The sequence below is a fragment of the Mustela lutreola genome, chromosome 9, assembly GCF_030435805.1.
Source record: "Mustela lutreola isolate mMusLut2 chromosome 9, mMusLut2.pri, whole genome shotgun sequence".
In the NCBI taxonomy this organism is placed as follows: domain Eukaryota; kingdom Metazoa; phylum Chordata; class Mammalia; order Carnivora; family Mustelidae; genus Mustela; species Mustela lutreola.
This window is the reverse complement of record NC_081298.1, coordinates 65,783,998-65,803,722: the sequence shown is the minus strand read 5'-3', so window position 1 is coordinate 65,803,722 and position 19,725 is coordinate 65,783,998. Positions and strand designations below refer to the sequence as shown.

General features: G+C 50.7%; 1 pseudogene; it reads right to left on the bottom strand.

Annotated features, from left to right (window-relative positions):
* Positions 1-10,881: 10,881 nt before the first annotated feature.
* LOC131808367 (histo-blood group ABO system transferase 2-like) lies at positions 10,882-18,297 on the bottom strand (annotated as a pseudogene).
* Between the last annotated feature and the right edge of the window lie 1,428 nt (positions 18,298-19,725).

Below are 19,725 nucleotides of genomic sequence, written 5' to 3'. Positions count from 1 at the left end.
GCACTGGACCACTGGTCTAGGAACCAAGGTCAAGACCCTCCTTGTTGCAGCCTCAAGGTCCCCATTTGGAAGAGGTTCCAGAGTCAGTACTCCAGTCAGGGTGAGGAGGCCCTAGGAAGGAACCAAGCACCAGGATAGGAGAGGGAAATGGGGAGAAGGTAGGCTTCTGAGATTTCTCACATCGCCCCCGGAGACCCCTGGTGCTGCCCCTGGGGGACACACCGAGAAGACAGAGACAGGGAATGAACACAAGAGAGGGAACAAGGAGAAGGGAGAAGTCACAGACTTTCCTCAGTCAGGTTGGAAACAACATCCCATCATTTTGCTCCATTCTATTCCTTAGAGCACAGTCACACAGGCCATCCACCCAAGGGGAGAGAATTCCACAGGGATGTGTGACCAGGATTCGGAAATGCCAGGAAACATGGTGGGGACTGCCTAGCACATAGTCGCAGACAAGGCCCTGGGACCTGGGCCTAAACCTAATGGTAGCTCCTAAAAGTCTGTGTCACGAGAGGACAAGGTCGGAATCAGTTCACTGAAACTTTCCCACGGGGGCTGGGAGAGAGGCAGGAGGAGGGTGGCTTTGCCTGGACCCCAGAGCAGCCCCAGGTCCCTCTGAGCTGTGTTCTATGACCCACCCAGTCCTCAACTCAACCTTGCATTGCCACGTGTGTGTCCCAGCCTCCTGTGATAGCAGGAGCATATGTAGAGATCCTACCAATGATGGTGTCCCTAGAAGTAGAAGCCAGAAGACCCCACTGTGCAGATGGGGAGGCTGGGGAGGTCCTGAAAGTCAAAGGGTCTGTCCAGGGTCACAGTCCTGGGCATGAGCAGGAAGCTGGTCTGAACCCAGCTCTGTGTCCTCACAGCAGGGACACCATCCAACCCCAGGCCTTGTGGGGCCCATGGGTAGGCTGCGTGGGTGTCACTGTAAGGACAGGGCCTGGGGTAGATTGTGAGCATTGAGCAGCTGGGGGAGGGGATCCTTGAGGGAGCTCTGGTGTGAGGAGGAAGTTGGGTAAGGGGTCCCTAGGAAGTGGTGACTTCCCTGACAACAGAGCCTAACAGAATTTGGAACCCAGGGAGCCTAACAGAATTTGGAACCCAGGTAACCAGGCACCCACATTCCAGAGACAGTCCCCTGCCCGGCTCATTTCACTGGAGATCCTTGAAAGAAGAACATGTTTGCATGTTGCATCCCAAAGTCTAGAGGTTGCAGGCAGAGGAAAGCACACCCTGCAAACACTTTCCCTCGCTGGGGATGTCATATCAGGGCTCCCCACCCCTCTCATTTGTCCAGAAGTATGGAAAGGTGACACCATGAGGCCCAGAGCCAGCCCCCAGCCTCATACACTCTGATCCGACATGTGCAGCCCCAGGTTTCCTCCCCATGTGTGTGTATGTGTGTGTGTGTAAAGAAGGCTCACGTGTGGTGCACCCACCCCATTCAAGAGCAGGGGTCACATGCCCGGTGGGCAGGTCATGTTCACACCCCAGGTCAAGGCTGGCTGGGTGAGATGGGGTGTCAGGGGCTGCGAGCTCTCCCTGGGGTTTATCCTGTGTCCTGCAGGCATGGGTCTCTGTCCCAGGTGTGGGGCTGTGCATGCACAGGTCTGTGTGTGATCTGGGAGCAGCAGGGGGACTGGGCAGGAGGACAGTGAGGGTGGCCGGGCAGGGCAGTGATGCATCCAGGCCGGCTACTGGTCCCTTTCTTTGCAGAACAACCAGCATGATGAAACTGGGAGGAGACTGTTGTACACTGCCTCCATCTCCCTGACACAGGGAGTGACCGTAGAGGTCTCTCCAGGAGCACGGACTGGGGACTGCCTGGGAAGGCCTCTGACACTTCCCAGGCCACTGTCCCTGCTGGTACCACACAGGACTTTGGTCCAGCACACGGAGGCCAAGCCCAAGTGTGAGAAGGCCAGGGCTTGGTGTATGGGGGTCCGGGGATGGGACAGTGCTAGGCCTCATAGGCAGGAGACCCCAGAGGCTGGTGTGGGGCCAGGAGCAAGGACTGGGCTCAGAGCACCCAGTGGGTGGACTGCAGTTGTGGAGATGCCCGGTGAGGGTTCCTTCCTAGCTGTAGCTTCCTTGAGAGGCCCTGGGCTGAGCTCTATCTCTGCAAAGGCACACAAGCTTGTTCTTTCACTCCAGCATCTCCAACAAAATGAGCTGGGCAGGGGGCTGTCTCTGGAATATGGGGGCCTGGATACCTGGGTCTAGCTCTGAAGAGCCAGAGCTGGCCCCAACTTCATCTACAGCTCCAGAGGCGGGGGGGGGGGGGGGGGGGATGGTGCCTGGAGAGACTTCAGCAGGAGACCAGGGGTCCACCAGGTGACCCAGCACCTGCCCACAGAGAACCTGACGCTGTCCCAGAAGCACTGGCACCTGTCCCTCCCCAGCCCCTGCTCCCACCCCTGCTCCTGTCCATTTTCCTGCTCCCTCCCCTGCTCCTGCTCCTGTCCCTGCCCCTGCCCCTGCCAGAGCCACTCCCCCTTCCCCTGCCCTAGCCTGTGCTGCTGCTCTTGCATCTGCCCCCACTCCTGTCCCTGCCCTTATCCCATCCCCTGCCCCTACTCCTGCTCCTGTGGGGCTCCCAGAGCCACATCCAGAGCCCACAGCACTGGTCCTCGTACAATTATCCCTTGTTCTATCCCCCGACCGATGGCCCACAGGAATGTTCATCCCCGACCAGTATGTTCTTTCTCTCTGGTACATATTAACTCACATTAACTGTTATTTTATCTTTCCATGTTCTGCATACTGTTTATTATTTCTTTTAAATAAAATTACTTGGTTACACTTGAATATGTCACAGTTAAGTACATTCCCAACTCTGTGTCACCACACCACAGAACATCACTGGCAGGATATCTTCTTCCTCAAAGGAGACCCTGAACCCAAAGCTCTCCCTGCCTATTTCTCCTCCAGCCCGGCCTTACAAAACCCCTAAGCTGCTTTCTCTCTCTGTTCCTTTACCTGTTCTGGATGTTTCTATACATGGAATCATACAATATGTGCCTTTGTGTCTCCCCACCTATTTTCAAAGGGGACTCTTTTTTTTCTGTGTTTCTGCGACATAGAATTTTCCTTATTCCATATTGAAACCCCTGATGGATTACAGATGAGATGTCATCATAGAGGCCCCTTTAGGAATTATGCACAATCTCGGGGTCAAGACCCCTGTTCCTGCTGGGACACCATAGCCTGACCCCAGAGAAGACACAGCTGTTTCCTTCTGTGGCCCCCGCAGAAACCAGGGAAATGCAGAAAGCTGGAAGACACACCACAGAGGGCAAACATCACTCACAACTCAGAGATAAGTTTCATCTGACTCTCTTCCAAACCAGGCTCCAAGTCACGAGGTTCCACAGGGACAGAGACCAAAGCCCAGGGGGAGGATAGGCACATGGGGAGTATGTGCCAGAGATGCGGGAGGCCCTGGGGAAGGGCTCTGGCAAAGGAAACCCTATGAGGGCAGCGCTGGTCACCCCCAGAGCAGCAGGTGTCTGGTCTGGGGATCAACAGTCCCGGCGAGAATGTGAAGAAAGAGAGGTCCAATACAGGTCCCCTGAGAGAAGGGTGACGGGCACCCCTGTCTGGGAGAATGGTGAGCAGCACCCATTCCAGCCCATAAGTGCACCCACCACCTAGCTGTGCTCAGCCTCAGTCTCAGCCCCGGAAACTCTGGCACAACTTTTCACAGATGTATTGTCAGGAGTGTTCAGCACAGTGGTGGTGGAGAGAGCAGGGAATGGAACAGCCCTAATGCTCAAGGAGATGGATGGGATCCACGGTCCCAGTCCTCATGATAGAATGTCCTGTAGGAACCAGGGTGACAGCAGGGCCAAGGAGAAGGATTGTCAGCACTGGGAGGACAGATGGATGTGCCCTGAGCCACCTTCCAGGGCCCAGGCTGTGATGCCCTCTGACCTCAACCCAAATAATGGCTCCTAATGTATGGACCAGACTTCTACTTTCACCCCCTGCTTCCTAACTCATTTATTCACCATCTCACTCGTTACCCCCTTTTTCCTTTCCCTCCCTCCCTCCTTACTCTCCCTCCACTCCCTCCCTCCCTCATGCCCTCTTTCATTCAAAGATCTGGGGTCCCTGCTCTATACTGAGCACTGGGGCTTCATCAGTGAGCACTGATGACCCCAACCCATGTGGTCATGACCACTGTGGGAGGTGACATGGGGTAGTCCTCATGGCTAGCAGTGGTGATGAGCCCTAGGAATCTATTCCTGAGAACAAAGGCCAGTTTCACAAAGAAAAGAATGAAAAGACCCATGCTTAGCACTTCTTCTAGAAAAATCTAGTCCTGAAAAGTGATGAGAATTAAATATATCCTAGACTTCATGCAATATGAGTGCTAATGGCCCACAGCCCTGATTCCTAGAAGCAACAAAGAGTAAATCATCCAGTGTCAACTGGGGATTTATGACACAACTTTTTTAACCAAGTGCCAGAGTTTCAGTCAACATCTCCAGGGCCTCCAAGTTTTCCCAAGGGTCTCTGTGATCCTCTGACTCTTCCATCGACCTTCTTGGGAAGCTCTGTCCTGACGTCTCCCTTATCTCCTGCCTTTTCTACAACCCTTCTGTGGTCTCCCCTTCCCTTACCAGGGCCACCCTCACCAGGATTCCCCATGCCTTGGCTGGGTGCCCACATCCCTCACTGGGCTCCATGAGCCCTATGCTTTATGCAAGGCCTGTGAGCTCCCTCTGGGGTCACCCGGCTTCTCCATTGAAGCAGCCTGCATCTTCCTGCACTGGGTCTCCTCTGACGAGTCTGTGAGGTCAGCCTGTGCCCATGTCACGGGCATGGAAGCACGAGTCCAGAAAGTCCAGACAACCTGCTCCTAGTCCCAGCATGTGGAGCTTGGGCTGAGGGTGATGCCTGAGCAGAAAGGAGTTGGGCCCAAGGAGCCTGAGGGAGGACATGGCACAGTGATCCCGCAGGAGAAGAGTGAACATCGTGGGGGCCTGGTGCTCAGGCCTGCTGGGAGACCGTGTCCCACCCACACTGGATCTGTCCCCAGGGCTGGAGGTCACTGGGGTATCCACCTTCCCAGGCTGCAGGCTGGCAGTGACTGGCAAGGGAGGGGCATGGTTGGTGCAGGAGAGAGCCCTCAGGTAGAGAGGAGGGGGCAGGTGCTCCCCCAGTAGCAGGTGCACCGGGATGGACTGAGGGGGCATCAGTGGACAGCAGTGTCTGCAGCTGGGGTCTCCACACAGGCCCCCTCCTGATGTTCAGCACAAGCTTGTCTGGCTGGCCTATGTCCCCAAACACAAAGTCTGGCCCAGGACCTCTCCTCAAGCTCCTACTCCCAATCCTTTGTACTCAGCTCAAGTGCAAAAAATGGCCAATAGTTTAGGTGGTGTTGGGCATACAGAGACATGTAATTTCCTGGCCCACATTGTAACACTGCTGGCATTTTAAAGATCTCAGAGCTTTGATTCAAAAATGGTAGAATGCCAGGGACCCCAGACAGCTTTCTGGAAACAGGCCTCTGTGCCTTGCAGCCTTCCCATCCCACCAACTCTGCTCATAACCCCTCCAGAGCACAGGCTCACAGTCTTGGGACCTCAGATGGCCCAATGTGCCTACAAAAAGTGGTCCAGGTGGGGCAGCAGGACACACTGTGGATTCCAGTAAATACCCCTCCCAGAAAGTGAGGGTATTGTGGACGAGTTGCCTGAAAACAGCCAGGTCAGGGTTCCACAAAGACACCAGAGGCACAGAAGTAACTGAGGGACATCTGAAGGTCAGGTAGGGACATTGGGAATCTCAGATGGTTTTGCCTAGGCACAGCTCTCATCCCCTAAACCCTCAGTGTGATGGCTCTGCTGGGGGATGGAGGAGGGACCATACCTAGAGGACCCATGGCTCCACTGTCAGAGGTTGACAACTTGATCTGTGCACAGGTGGGAAAACCTGGCCACACCCCCCAAAATTTCTGGAAACAGTAGCCATCTCAGTGGCAGCCAACCTGGGAGGTCAACCTTCCAGCTGCCTGAGGTGGAATCAAACCACAGACCAGCACACTAGCCAGAAATGGAAGAAGGAGAACCAGTTCTGCATTTCAATAGTTTCTGAATTACTGGTTTGTTCCTATGGTTAGTATACTTTGCAAAGCCTTGAAAATGTTCTCCTCGTGTTCTCTGCTGGAGAGGTTCTTGAAAAATCTCTGGTTTATAGATAAAAATCATCCAGTATCGACCTTGGTTGGCACAGTCATGCTGGGAAAAGTATGGATTTTCCCCCAATTACTAAAAATAGAACTCCTGTATGCTCCCACTACTGGGTAGACATTTATAGGAAATGAAGTCAGTTTCTAGAAGTAAGATCTGCAAACTCTCACCCAATCTCCTCAAGGCGGGGTGGCCACCCTTAGCAACAGGGTATCCATGTGGGAAGTCATAGGCAACCCTACCCTCGAGGCAGGTGCCTCCCTGGACAAGGGGCTGCCCCAGGGCTGGGAGGGCTCCACAGTAACTTATTCAATGTCCAGGATACTAGGAGGAGACAGAGTACAGCACTAGGCCAGTGAAGGTCAGGACACACTTCCCCAAATATGGTATCTTGGCAAATTAAATATAGAAACTGGAAGAATTTTCCATAAAGCATACCAGGAAGTTCCCTCTGATCCCCAGCCATCAGCCCTTCTTCCCTGAAGCAGGTCAGAGCACTCCCATGTGGCACTTTCCCCTCCCCAGACTGCAGAGAGGACATGCTTGTCAGCAGAGTCAAGGAATTTAGGGCCACAAAGGCTAGAGGAACAAACCTGGTTAAACTAACCTTTATCTTCCTAGTTACTTTTTTACCGTTTACCAGCCCTAGCTCAAACCCCTGTGTTTCTCAACTCTTCACACACTTATTGCTTCTTTTCCTAAAACATAGAAGAACTGCCAGCTCCAATTGCCTCTGCTGGTCTCCACGTTCTTCTGAGGCTCCCAGCAAAAAAATCAATACACTTGCCAGCTTTTCTTCTGTTCATCTATCTTTGTCAATTTCCAGACCCAGCCAGAGACCCTAAGAGGAGTTGAAGAAAGCTTTCCTCTCTTGCAGCCCTGAGACAGGGGTGCGAGGGGGTTGGGGTGGGTGGGGGAGTGGGGGGTGCGTGGAGTCAGGAAAATCCATCAGGTCTTCCTGACCTTGGTTAGAGCTTCCCTCTGCTGGGAAGCAGCACAGGGCTGTGTATGGCTGGGGAAGCTGGGGAGAGGCAGATGAAACATGTAGGAAGCTCCCTGACCCCCAGCCAGGGGACTTGCCCCCACTGACAAGTCCAGGGTATGAAGATGAATATTATAATGGAAGCATCATTGAATATCAGGCCTTCCCCACCCCAGGCTTCAGTATGGCTGCTCCTTGTGGTTGCTACTGTTGGCTTAGTGAGTTTCCTGAACCAACTTTGTCATGACTGCGTTCTTTGCTGTGTGTGGCCACTGAATCCCTGTGCTGTAACTCAGTGGTCAGCCAGTGGCTGGGCAAACAGGTCACCCCATTCCTGAGCTATGGCTACAGATTGAAGAGCCCCAGAACCTCATCCTCAGGTTCGAATAGTCTGCTTGAGTGGCTCATGGAACTCTCAGAAACACATTACTTACTAGATGACCAGTTCATTAAAAGGACAGAACTCAGGACCAGGCAGCTGGAAGCAATGAGCAGGACAAGTTGTGTAGCAGAGGCTCAGAGTTTCCCCACTCTCAGAATGAAAAAGGCCTTCACTCACCTCCTCTCTGACCTTCGTCTGATGAAGTCCCTCCTTCAGGCTCATCTGTGAACTCAAGTCAAAGACCCAGAGGTTACCAAAATGACCCCTCAAGCAATAACCACTGCCTGACGATCACCAGCAAGACCCCACGTGACGGACTCCAAGACAATGATTGACCAGAACTTTACTGATTCCCCCTGCACCTGACCACAGACCTCTGTCCTAGATTTTCCTCATATAAAAGCCCACGAGTGTTTTCGACACCTTGAGACCATGCCAGTCCTCAGCCTTCTGGTGTTAGCTGCACTGAAATACATTCCTTTCCTGTGTCACCACCACTCACCTCTCTGCCTCTGGATCAGGGACACTGAGAATAGCATAATGTAGCAAGTCAAATATCAGTTCTTCCCCTCCCCAGGGTTCACTGCTGTTGCTCCTCTCACTACAGTTCTGCTGTTGGCTTAGTGACATTTCTGAACTGATTTTGTCAAATTTGTATCCCTTGTATGTGGCCACAGAAGTCTGTGAATGTAGCGGTCATCAGTCGACTCGGTGAGATTTCCTTAAACATCTGGAAACTGCCCTCCTTCTGAAAAACAAAAACAAGAACAAAAGCCAAAAAACAACGTCTAGCCCTTGCAGATGGGGAGGAGGGCTCTGGGTGTGTGGGTGTTGGGATACGCCTTCAGCACCAGCCAGGCCTCTTAGCACTCTGCCTTGGCCTTCACTTCCTACTTGCCAAGTCTGACAATCACCAGAGGGCAAAGCCTAGGGCCTTTTCAGGTCCGCCCTGAGCAGGCACCCAGCCCATGCATGCAGTGTCCCAGGGGTTCACGAATAGGTCAGAGCTTCCAGGCCCTTCTTCCCTAATTCTCCTAATCACTCAGCCTTTCTTCCAGTGATTCTGCTTGATTTCTATTTGCCCCAACTCTTATCCATTGTCCTTGGTGGCAGAGACTCACAAATGACTTTAAATGGTTTGGACATCGAATGTCCTCTAGTAGCCACCTCACTACTGGAAGAGTTGGTGGAAAACAACAAGTCACAGAGCAATCCAAGGGTTTGGACTTGGTGTTTCCCTCTCCCGAGATGGGGATATCTGTGAGAGGGGAGGTGGCCAGCTGGTGGAGGGCCAGACACCTGACATGGACAGGACAGATGGGGTACATGAGGCCGAGCCCCCCAGAGCATGTTCCTGAAATCTGGAATGAACTGGCCTTCAAAGCTGCAGATTGGTTGGGATCATTTTCAGGCTGAGGAGGAAAATGAGGGGAGCAGAGGAGACTAAGGAAGCTTATAACAGACACATACAAAATTGTTCAACATTCCTCGACATGAGGGAAATACAAATCAAAACTACAAAGAGATGGGATGCCTGGGTGGCTCAGTGGGTTAAAGCCTCTGCCTTCAACTCAGGTCGTGATCTCAGGGTCCTGGGATTGAGCCCCGAGTCAGGCTCTCTGCTCAGCAGGGAGCCTGCTTCCCCTTCTCTCTCTGCCTGCCTCTCTTCTTACTTGTGATCTCTCTCTCTCTCTGTCAAACAAATAAATAAAATCTTAAAAAAAAAAAAAAAACTGTAATGAGATACCACCTCACACCAGTTAGAATGGCTAAAATGAACAAGACAGGAAACAATAAGTGTTGGTGAGGTTGTGGAAAAAAGGGAACCTTTTTACACTGTTGGTGGGAATGCAAGCTGGTGCAGTCGCTCTGGAAAACAGTATGGCATTTCCTCACGAAGTTAAAAATAGAGCTACCCTATGACCCAGCAATTAAAGTCCTGAGTATTTACCCCAATGATACAGATGTAGTGAGAAAAAGGGGCTACCTATACCCCAATAATCATAGCAGCAATGTCCACAATAGCCAAGTTGTGGAAAGAGCCTTGATGTCCTTTGACAGATGAATGGCTAAAGAAGATGCGATCCATATATGCAAGGGAATACTCCTCAGTCATCAGAAAGGATGAATACCCACCATCTGCATCGACATGGATGGAACTGGAGGGGATTATGCTGAGTGAAATAAGTCAAGCAGAGAAAGACAATAATCATATGATTTCACTCATATGTGGAACATAAGAATAGGGCAGAGGACCACAGGAGAAAAGAGGAAAAACTGAATGGGAAGAAATCAGAGAGGGAAACAAACCATGAGAGACTCTGGACTCCACAAACCAATCTGAGGGTTACAGAAGGGAGGGGGTGGGAGGGATGGGGTACCTGGGTGACTGGTATTAAGGAGGGCACATGTTTGATGAGCACTGGGTGTTACAGGCAACTAATGAATCAATGAACACTACATTAACATCTACTGATGTACTATATGTTAGTTAATGAATTAAATTTTAAAAATTAAATAAAATTAAAAATTAAAAAATAAAACCAGGGCAGAAACCATACGTAACTCAGGGGCTCCGTGCTCCCGGTAGCTGAGCTACTGGCCACAGCCAAGGCCTCTGGCAGTCGGGGGACTGAAGGTCTGAGAGGTGGCTCAGTGCAGCCCTGCCCCTGAAGCCCTGTGGCCATGGCAAGGAGCAGGGACTGGGAGGGAAAACCCAACCAGAGGCCACCCTGGCTCCACGGCCGCTGCAGGACCACTCCCAGCCCCACCAGGTGGTGTTTGTCTAGAACCAGGAAGAAAACCTTTTCCCTTGATTGTTCTTTTTAAACATGGTTGCTGGGGGACGCCTGGGTGGCTCAGTTGGTTAGGCGGCTGCCTTCGGCTCAGGTCATGATCCCGGCGTCCTGGGATCGAGTCCCACATCGGGCTTCTTGCTCAGCAGGGAGCCTGCTTCTCCCTCTGCCTCTGCCTGCCATTCTGTCTGCCTGTGCTCGCTCTCTCCCCCTCTCTCTCTCTGATAAATGGATAAAATTTAAAAAAAAAAAAAACATGGTTGCTGAGCATTGACACAGAAATCACCTGACATAAAACTGGAGCCGTTCACAGCTGCAAGTGACCCAGAAGTTATCAAAATGTAGCAACCACAAAGAAAGGACCTTGTGTCCCCAGGTGTGTGCAAGTACAGCTGGGGCCCTGGGAATGCTTGTGTGGGCAGGGCTGGGCTCCAAGTTCTCCCTCAGGGGAACAGAAGTAGGAACCTACTCTGACAGCTCTGCAGGACAACACCCCCTGATGGAGACAGGGGCAGCTCCTCATGAGTCTCGGATGTCCTGGTGATTCTTGGGCACAACCTGAATCTCAGTTTCTTCATGAAGGGAGGGGAGGGCTGCCCAGCCACCATAGGTCACACCCTGTCCTCCAGGGGACAGCCCAGCCACTGCAGGTCACACAGGTCCTCCTGGGATAGCACTTTGGTGGGTTTGTGGTCCAGCAGGTACCTCTTCAAGTGGCTCTTATCACACCACACAACCTCGACCCCATTGGCCAGGTCCACCTCCATCACCTGGTGACAGGCCAAGGTCAGTCAGTGAACCTCCACTACCAATCCCCCCAAAAAAGGCCCCCATGTAGTAAACATCACCCTGGTCCATGGGGATATGGGCCTGGGACTGTGGCCAGCCCTGGTAGCTGAAGTCCTCATGGGACACTCGGCAGAAACTGGGGTGCAGTTCTGCCAAAGGAGGGGCAGAATCTCCATGCCCACATGGTCACAGAACTTCATGTCCACATCCGCACACAACAGGTCATCCACCTCACGGAGGAAGCGCTGCTCACAGAAGTGACTGACCATCGCCATGTACTGTATGGACACATCCTGCTACTGCGGGGCACTGGGGACCTCAAAGACCACAACCCTCCAGCCCTCCCAGCGGGGCACACAGGCCTGGCAGCTTGCTGGTCAGTGATGACCAAGTAGGTGACCCTGTGTCCCACCATGATGGGCTTCTCTGCCCTCTGCAGGGACAGCTCCAGGCAAACCACCTATGTACAAGGACGAGGGACAAAGTGGGAAGAGGGTCACAGTCAGAGGCTGACCGCAGGACCCCAGAGCTGGGGGCCATGTACATGTGCATCTTCTTCAAGGAGGCAGGCCCTGGGCTGCTTTAAGCAACAGTCACTCTCCCAGCCTGTCCTGAGCAACTCTGCTTGTGAGGCTTCCCTATCTTCTGTTCCCAGAGATGGGGGCTATCAGTACCCCATCATACAAAGGGGAGCTTGAGACTTCGGAGGCAGGAAACCAACCCCACAGTCAGCATGCTGGAGCCAGGAACACTCCCCCTGTGCTGAGCTCCCAGGAAAACCCTGCATGTACCCTCCCCTGGCCACCCCCCTGCATGTCCTGCCCACCTGCCAGGAGTGGAGCACCTTTGGGCACAGCTCTCCTTCCTATGGCCTACAGACTGGCTAGAACAAGCTGGGCTGGTCTCTTGCTCCACTTTGCTTTGAGGGGGCTGTCTCTGGCCCCCACAGAGCTGTCTCCACTCCCATAGGGTCCTCTCTTGAAGGCTACTGGGCCTCTTGCTGACAAGTTCCATCAATCAACCGCTGCTATTCCTAGGAGTGGTCACCCTCGAGCTCCCCCAGATCAGGAATCAGGTCCAGACTGTGGGCAGGGAAGGGGAAAGAGGACTATGGAAGAAGAGAGGCTTGCTTAGGCCCCAGCCATGAATCCAGGAGTGGAAGCTTCCAGGTCCAAGACTACATCTCCCAGGCTCCAAGAATTTGGAAGTGTTGTCTCTCTGAGGGGTCTACCTGTGGGGACAGCAGCTCCCTCATTGTCAGCAAGGCTGGTGAGCCCCCTCTGAGACTGATTTTTTTCTTAAGGTTTTACTTATTTATTTGACACAGAGAGAGACAGTGAAAGAGGAAACACAAGGAGGGGGATTGGGAGAGGGAGAAGCATGCTCCCGGTTGAGCAGGGAGCCCAACATGGTGGGGTTTGATCCCAGGACCCCGTGATCATAACCTGAGCAGAAGGCAGATGCTTACCAACTGAGCCACCCAGGCACCCTGAGACTGACTTTTTCACCTAGGCACTAAGCCTACTTCCCAGTGCCTGCCCCAAACCTGGCAGCTTAGTAAACCACTCACACAGGGAAAGTAGGCACTACATTTAAATAGGGGACAAAGCAGCTGGCAGACATGAGTCAAGTTACCGAGTGGCAAGTCCAGGTCCAGCCAACAGGGGAACAAGCCAGACATGAAGCAGGGGTGGAGAAGAGTGCAGAAGAAGAGGGCAGAGAGAATGTAAAGGCCTGGAGTCAGGCCTGAGGCACATGTGGGAGACCACACACCTGGGAACCCCATGGGGGTTGGGAGGCATGTGGTGGGAGAGAAAAGGCTGGAGAGGACAGTAAGCTGGGAAGCAAATCACAGAGATGCTCAAAGTATGTGTTCTGAAAAGACCACTCTTCTGGTTACCAGAGAAGAATGGACTCTGTACAGCAGAGGGCAGGGACACCCTAACCTTAAGCCCTAACCCTAACTCTACCCTAACCCTAATCACAGCTGCAGCTGTGCAGGCCAGGTTCAGGGAAGGAGCTGGGGTCCTGTGCCCTCTGCAGGTAGGTTAAGCCATTTAATTCTGGAAATTCAAGCTGCATGAAGCCCAATATCCTTCAACTTCTCCAAAAACAGCTAAGGAACAATGAATTGGAAACAGTATGGAATGACAACAGTCCCTGACACAAATGGTGGTACAAAACATGACCCTGGCCCTGACACACACCTATTCTCTGACCTTGCTCTCAAGCCTGACCCTGACCCCAATCCAAGGCCCTAACCCTAGCCCCCAACTCCAATCCAAGGCCCTAACCCTAGACCCCAACCCAAACAAGAATCAAAAGGTAAGGACACCTGGGTGGCTCATTGGGTTGGGCCTCTGCCTTCGGCTCAGGTCATAATCTCAGGGTCCTGGGATTGAGCCCTGCATTGGACTCTCCGCTTTCTTCCTCCCACTCTGCCTGCCTCTTTGCCTACTTGTTACCTCTCTCTCTCTCTCTGCCAAATAAATAAATAAAATCTTTTAAAAAGAAAAAGAATAAAAAGGTAAAAATTACAAATATCCATCAGTGGTGAATGCATAAACAAAGTGTGGTGAAGTGTTTGAATTTGGGTTCAGGTTCAGGTTTCAATCAGATTTCTAGATCAAGCTTTGGGTTTAGGGTCAGGATGAGGATTTAGAGTGAGGGGTAAGGAAACAGAGTTGGAGTTTATGGCTTTAGATTTATGATTTAGGGCTTAAGACTCAGGGATGATGGGATAAAGTTCAAGGTGAAATTTGCGGTTTGGGTTCATGCTGGGATTTGGGTTCAGGGTTCATGGCTCAGAGTTCTGGTTTAGGGTTTGGATTTGTGGTTCAGGTCTTAGATCCAAGGCCCAGGTTCCAAATCTAGGCTTCCAGTTCAATTTCAGGTTTGGGATTTGGGGTTCCAGTTGGGGCTTTAAGGTCAGGTTAGGTTTCAGTGTTAAAGGTAAGGGTTAAGGGTAGGCTTAGGGATGACACACTTTCTTCAGTGTCATCATAGACACAAAATTTCTATCAGAAGTTTCTAAATCTGAATTATATTTCATTTGGGTGTCAGGAGCTGGTTTAGAATTTAAGATCTCAGTAACTATCCCCCAATAACATTCTGATCCTAGGGTGATCCTAGTCACCCAGAAGCAGCTTTTGTCTTGGCTCAAACATACCCTTGGCAGAGAAGGGTGAGCTGATACCAAAGTTGGGATGACTTCACAATGGTAGAGATGTGAAACCAAATATCAGGGAAATGTTCATGGAAAATGAAACAGGAGGCAGATAACTGGTCAACTACTGATTCTTCCACAATAACAAAGACCAAGTCTCCAATGAAATCTGATAAGGTTCCCTAAGAAGGCCTATGGTACTCATTACCAGTACTGAAAGAGGGCCACCTCCCCTGCTTTAAACTAAGAATCACAGCAGGATACTTCCTACTTTTTTCAAAAATAAAATTTTATTATTTGGCAGTTCCAGTGTACAATTTGTGGAAGCACTGACAACATTTCCCTTCCTCAAATCCTCATCAACATATGGTTAAAATGCAGGCAATGTTGTAATGCAGTGTTCATTGGAATACCAAGTACAAAGAGGGCTATTAGAAGCAATAAAAATAAAACTCAATAAATATGAAACTCAAAAAAAAGCACCCTTTATGGGCACTCAATGAGTATCCCTAACCTTAATATCTAAAGTCTCATCCTATGGAATTCACCTATATAAAACTCATCAATAACAATATCCTATTGATCACCATAACCACCTCACCATTGATCTCTAGGCTTGCAATACACACTCCAACCACTAGAGACACACTTCTCAAAAGAAGAGCAGGACTTGCCCACTCCCAGGGGTCCAAGCCAATGGCTGGGAGAAATCCCAGCCATTAGGACACAGTCACAGAAACCACACCCAGAACTCAATATTAAGGACAGACATCTAATGAAGTGGGTGCTGTAGATCACCACCAACCCCACGAAGTAACTCTACAGTGGACTCCAAGTTTGTCTCCTGCCCAGGATTACATGGGGCACCACACTCTTCCAACACTCCATCCTCAGAACAAAACCGTGAACTGTTCTCGTCAGTCCTGTGTGCAGGCTCACAGGAGCCCTGTGAAAGCCAGACACCTTCTTGAGAGCACCCAGCCTCTCACGCCTCTCCTAGCAGAGGGAGGGTGCTGTCTCCCTGACTTCCATACCAACTAGAAAATACTTGGAACAAGTCTTGCTGTACTCCATGCAAAAGGCATATTCTCTATCTGCAAAATGATGGACGCTCAGACACCACGGATTCCCCATATCTGTCTGAACTAAAATAAATTGGAGACAGAGCTTGGCCAGAGCTCACGTAAATACACACACACACACACTCTCCCTTTGTGCCCTCCAGAGCAGTTCCCATCCACCTTGTTCATTCTTAGCCATTGTCTCTTCAGAGTAGTACAGTTGCCAAGGTGCTAGGGCTGAGGTGCTAGGTGCTTAGCCAGCACCTTGGACCACTCACTATCAGAAATTAATATTCATTTTATTAACAGATACATCTCAGGAGATCTTTCCACAGGAACCATTAGAAAAGTCATTACAACAGAGGTCCTAACAACCTGTGCCAATCTCTAAGTCTCCAGTTCCTGGCTCCAGGGATTGACTCATCCATGGGCATATGACCTGCTCACAGCCAATGAGATGGGAAGAACTTCGATCTCAGCCTGCAGAGGCAAGCATGGGGTGGACCTTCCAGGCTGGGTCTTTTAAATCCTGACTGCAGAAATGGCCTAGGCCAGACCTGGGCAAGTGCCACAGAGGGCCCAAGAAGCCAGGTGCTCCATAACATTGGTGAGGCCCCCATCAGACTCGTCCTGAAGCCCACACATGCTAGATCCTCCACTAACTCAGGAGAACCCTAAATATGCTCATGGTCTTGGCCTGAAGAAGATGATCATCTGTGTGGTAGATAAGCCACAAGATATACCCACCAGGTGATGGGGACTGACTCAGCCAAACTATACCTATATGGAATTCAAACACAGACAGATATCTTATGGCAAGCTCGAGGTCTACAGAGAAAGGCAGGAGAATTCCAGAGGCCTTAATTATTCACCCATCTCACTACCATTTTCTTTTTCCTGTTCAAGTGGAGGGGCCAGGGTTAGGAAGGATAGATCCCAGTGTCTTCCCACTCTGCCACTGGAAAAGAAGAGCCCTCGCTCCATCATCCATCATGTTGCAGATCTGGGGTGTGGGAAACTACCACCCATGGGCCACATGGGACCTCCCCCAGTATGGTCTCAATCCAGTGTCTCTGAAACATTAGTTATGGATGGTCTGTGGCTGCTTTCAAGCCACAGTGCAAGAGTGGAGTCCTTGTCAGAGACACCACATGCACTGCAACACTGAACAGAAAATCATTACAGAACTGTGCAGAAAAGACTGTGCTGATCCCTGATCTCAAAGATACTAAGATCGTGTCCCTTCTTTGAGTTGAATGTAGAGCTTTCTGGGCCAAATCTAATTTTTTCACCACCAGAGGCAAGAACTTCCATGCTTTGAGCCAGAATTCCATCTCCATCTCCTCTATTTACACCTTCAATGCCATGTCTACAGGTCTGTAGCACAATGGGAATTCACTCTTTGCCATGGTAGTGATGCTCAGAAACGGAGGTGTAAGTGTGAGCTCATGAGGGTGAGCATGTTTTTCCTCTTGGGTATCCACAGTGTGCAAGAGGAATACAACAGAGTAGCGTGCTTTCTGTCCCACAGTAATGGCCATGCCATGCGGTTGCATAGTGATCTCAGAAGGAAGCCACCTTCCTAGAACACACTTTGTCTAGGAGGACTCCCATGTCCCTTGTCCTGGACACTAGGTTACACCAAGCCTGGGGACACCCAGAGGGATAAAGACTCACCTTGCCCAACAGGGTTTTGAAGGACACCTGCTGTTCCAGGGCAAAGGATCCTGAAACCATTCATTTCATCCATCTGTCATCCAGCCATCCATCTGAGAGAGAGATCGACTCCAAGCCAAAAGGACAGACTAAGAGATGATGAATAGCAGCCTTGCATGACAAGTGCCATGACAGCAGACACTCAGAGAACTGGGCTTGTGCATGGTTGGCGAGACTGGGAGGCCAGGGATCAGGGGTGTTCCAGCTGGATGTCACAGCTGTGCCCTGTGTGGCTACAAATGTTAGTGTGACTGGGCTTTGACCAGACTGGAATGACAGGACAGGCGAGGGGTGATGTCCCTAAACTGTCTTCTGCAAGGCAAGATTTCAGTAATGAGATTTCCTTCAGTATGCTTTCATGTCACATGCGTCTGTGAGTCCCTAAACCTGATTATGTAGAACATGAAGTATGTAGGAAGCCATGGATTTCAAACCTGAGGTGCTGGGGGCAGATCACCCTTGATATTTCTTTTGGCTGCTTTCAGAGTAGGATGACTTCTCCCGCCTTCATCTCTGACCCCAGGACAGGGAGCAAAAGCAACACAGATCAACATGTCACAATGTCCACAGAAATCTGCAAAGCCATGTTCTCACAGGAGCTAACGGATCAGGACCAGTGGGACAGAAAGGGGAGGCCGATAGCAAGGAACAAGTCATGTGCATGTGAGCTGACCCACTTCTCTACCGGTTGGAAGCAAGGCATGCCTGACGGGAGGGAATCCCTCTGCACCCAGTCCATCTCTTCACCGCCCTTGAGCAGAGCAGAGGATGTGCTGAGCTTGGCGTGGCTTTCATAGGGACACAGCCAGCTGGCTACAGATGCTACCTGCCAAGTACCTAGAGGACCAGCTCTTTCCTGGATCTTAGCTAAGATGAAACAATCATTATGTTTAGTTAAGTGACCTATTTCCGGGGACTGGTCCTGTGCTCAGTGCTCTGGTGACTATAGTAACTATATACCCTCCCTTTGTCTTTCTGAAAAACACCTTAGGCAGGTAAGATGGACCTGCAAAAAGCTGTCCCCAGTCCAGGTATGTCACTTGACCCTGACCCTATCCCTAATATGTACCTAAGATGTAGTATTTAAAATACTGCTCAAAAGTGAAAGGATGGTTTTTATGAAATAAAAATATGAAATAAAGAATTCAGGGACCAACCTTTTTTGGTCTTAACTCTCCCTTGAATTCCTTCAATCCAAACCATTTCGACCACATGCTACCTGGAGAGTGGCCACACGGGGGCAGCACTGAGTAAACAGTGCGCCAAGCCCATTGCAAAGCCTATTCTTCCCTCATCCTGTCAAACCTTGTTCATTCAAAGTTTACAGATCTTGGTACAAGTGATTAAAAGTGTGACTTTGTTGAATTTTTTAACAACAAAACTTATTCCTTCAACCTGTTAAGAATAGAAGGTGTTTTCTAAAATCTCAGACTTGGAGAGCTCGGGAAGGCCCATGGGCCTGGGAAAGGGCTATGACTTGGAATTGATTCAGGTCTACTTAGGAAACAAGGATGGCTTCTCTTCCACTTCCTTGCAGGACGAATCTGTGTCAATGACCAGCACTGAATCCACACCAAAGAGCACAAAGTACAACTCAGAGGAAAACCAAGGAGACTCCAGAAGCAGAGAAAGAGCCAGCCCCAGGAACAAAGACAAACCAGGAAGGCTCTGCCTAGGCCAGTTTGCATTTCTGCAGATCCTGTGGAGCTACAATGCCCTCAGTGCCCTCAGTGCCCCCAGGGTCGTGGGTCAGGCCGAGCACACATCCTGATGCTGTCCTGTTGGAACATGTGAAGAGCCTTCTGGGCCCTTCCTCCACGAGACAATCCTTACTGCCTGACGACTCCAGCCTGCTTCTTGGAACTCCCATTCCCCTTTCTGACCCCATCCTTCACTTTTACCATCATGGCCCTCATACAGAGTATACTGAATGACTTCCTCTTCTGTCATCTAAATGTTTTTGTTCATGTTTGCTGGGAAATGATACCTTGCATCATTGACCCTGATGTAGAATCCCTTGCCACCTTGCCTGAAATCAATGTGGACTGCAAGTGCCTACACACTGTCATGAGACTAGTGTCCTGGGCAAGGTCCTCCTGAAGCTGGCTCAGTTGTTGCAGTGAAGGCCTGAGCCAGGCACTACTCACTGTGTGCCAGGAAGGCAGCACAGCCAAAACCTTGTTTGGGGTTCAGGATTGCTCATGGCCCCTCAGCCACATCAGATGGCATGGGGGAACACCCTGAAGACACGGGCTAGTCCAGTGTGGCCCTGGGGAATCTTCATGGAACAGGCATTGTGTCCAATGGAGGAACTCCATAGGAGAGGGGACAATGAGAGTCAAAACTCCTAATATATATATTTCATCTTGGAGACTGCCCAGAACTTAAAAATGTTTAAAAATAGAACTATCCTGTTACAAAGCTGTCATCATCAAGACAGTATGGTACTGACACAAAAACAGACACATAGATCAATGGAATAGAATAGAGAGCCCAGAAATAAACCCTCAACTCCATGGTAAACTAATCTTCGACAAAGCAGGAAAGAATGTCCAATAGAATAAAGACAGTCTCTTCAACAAATGGTGTTGGGAAAATTGGACAGTCACATGCAGAAAAATGAGACTGGAC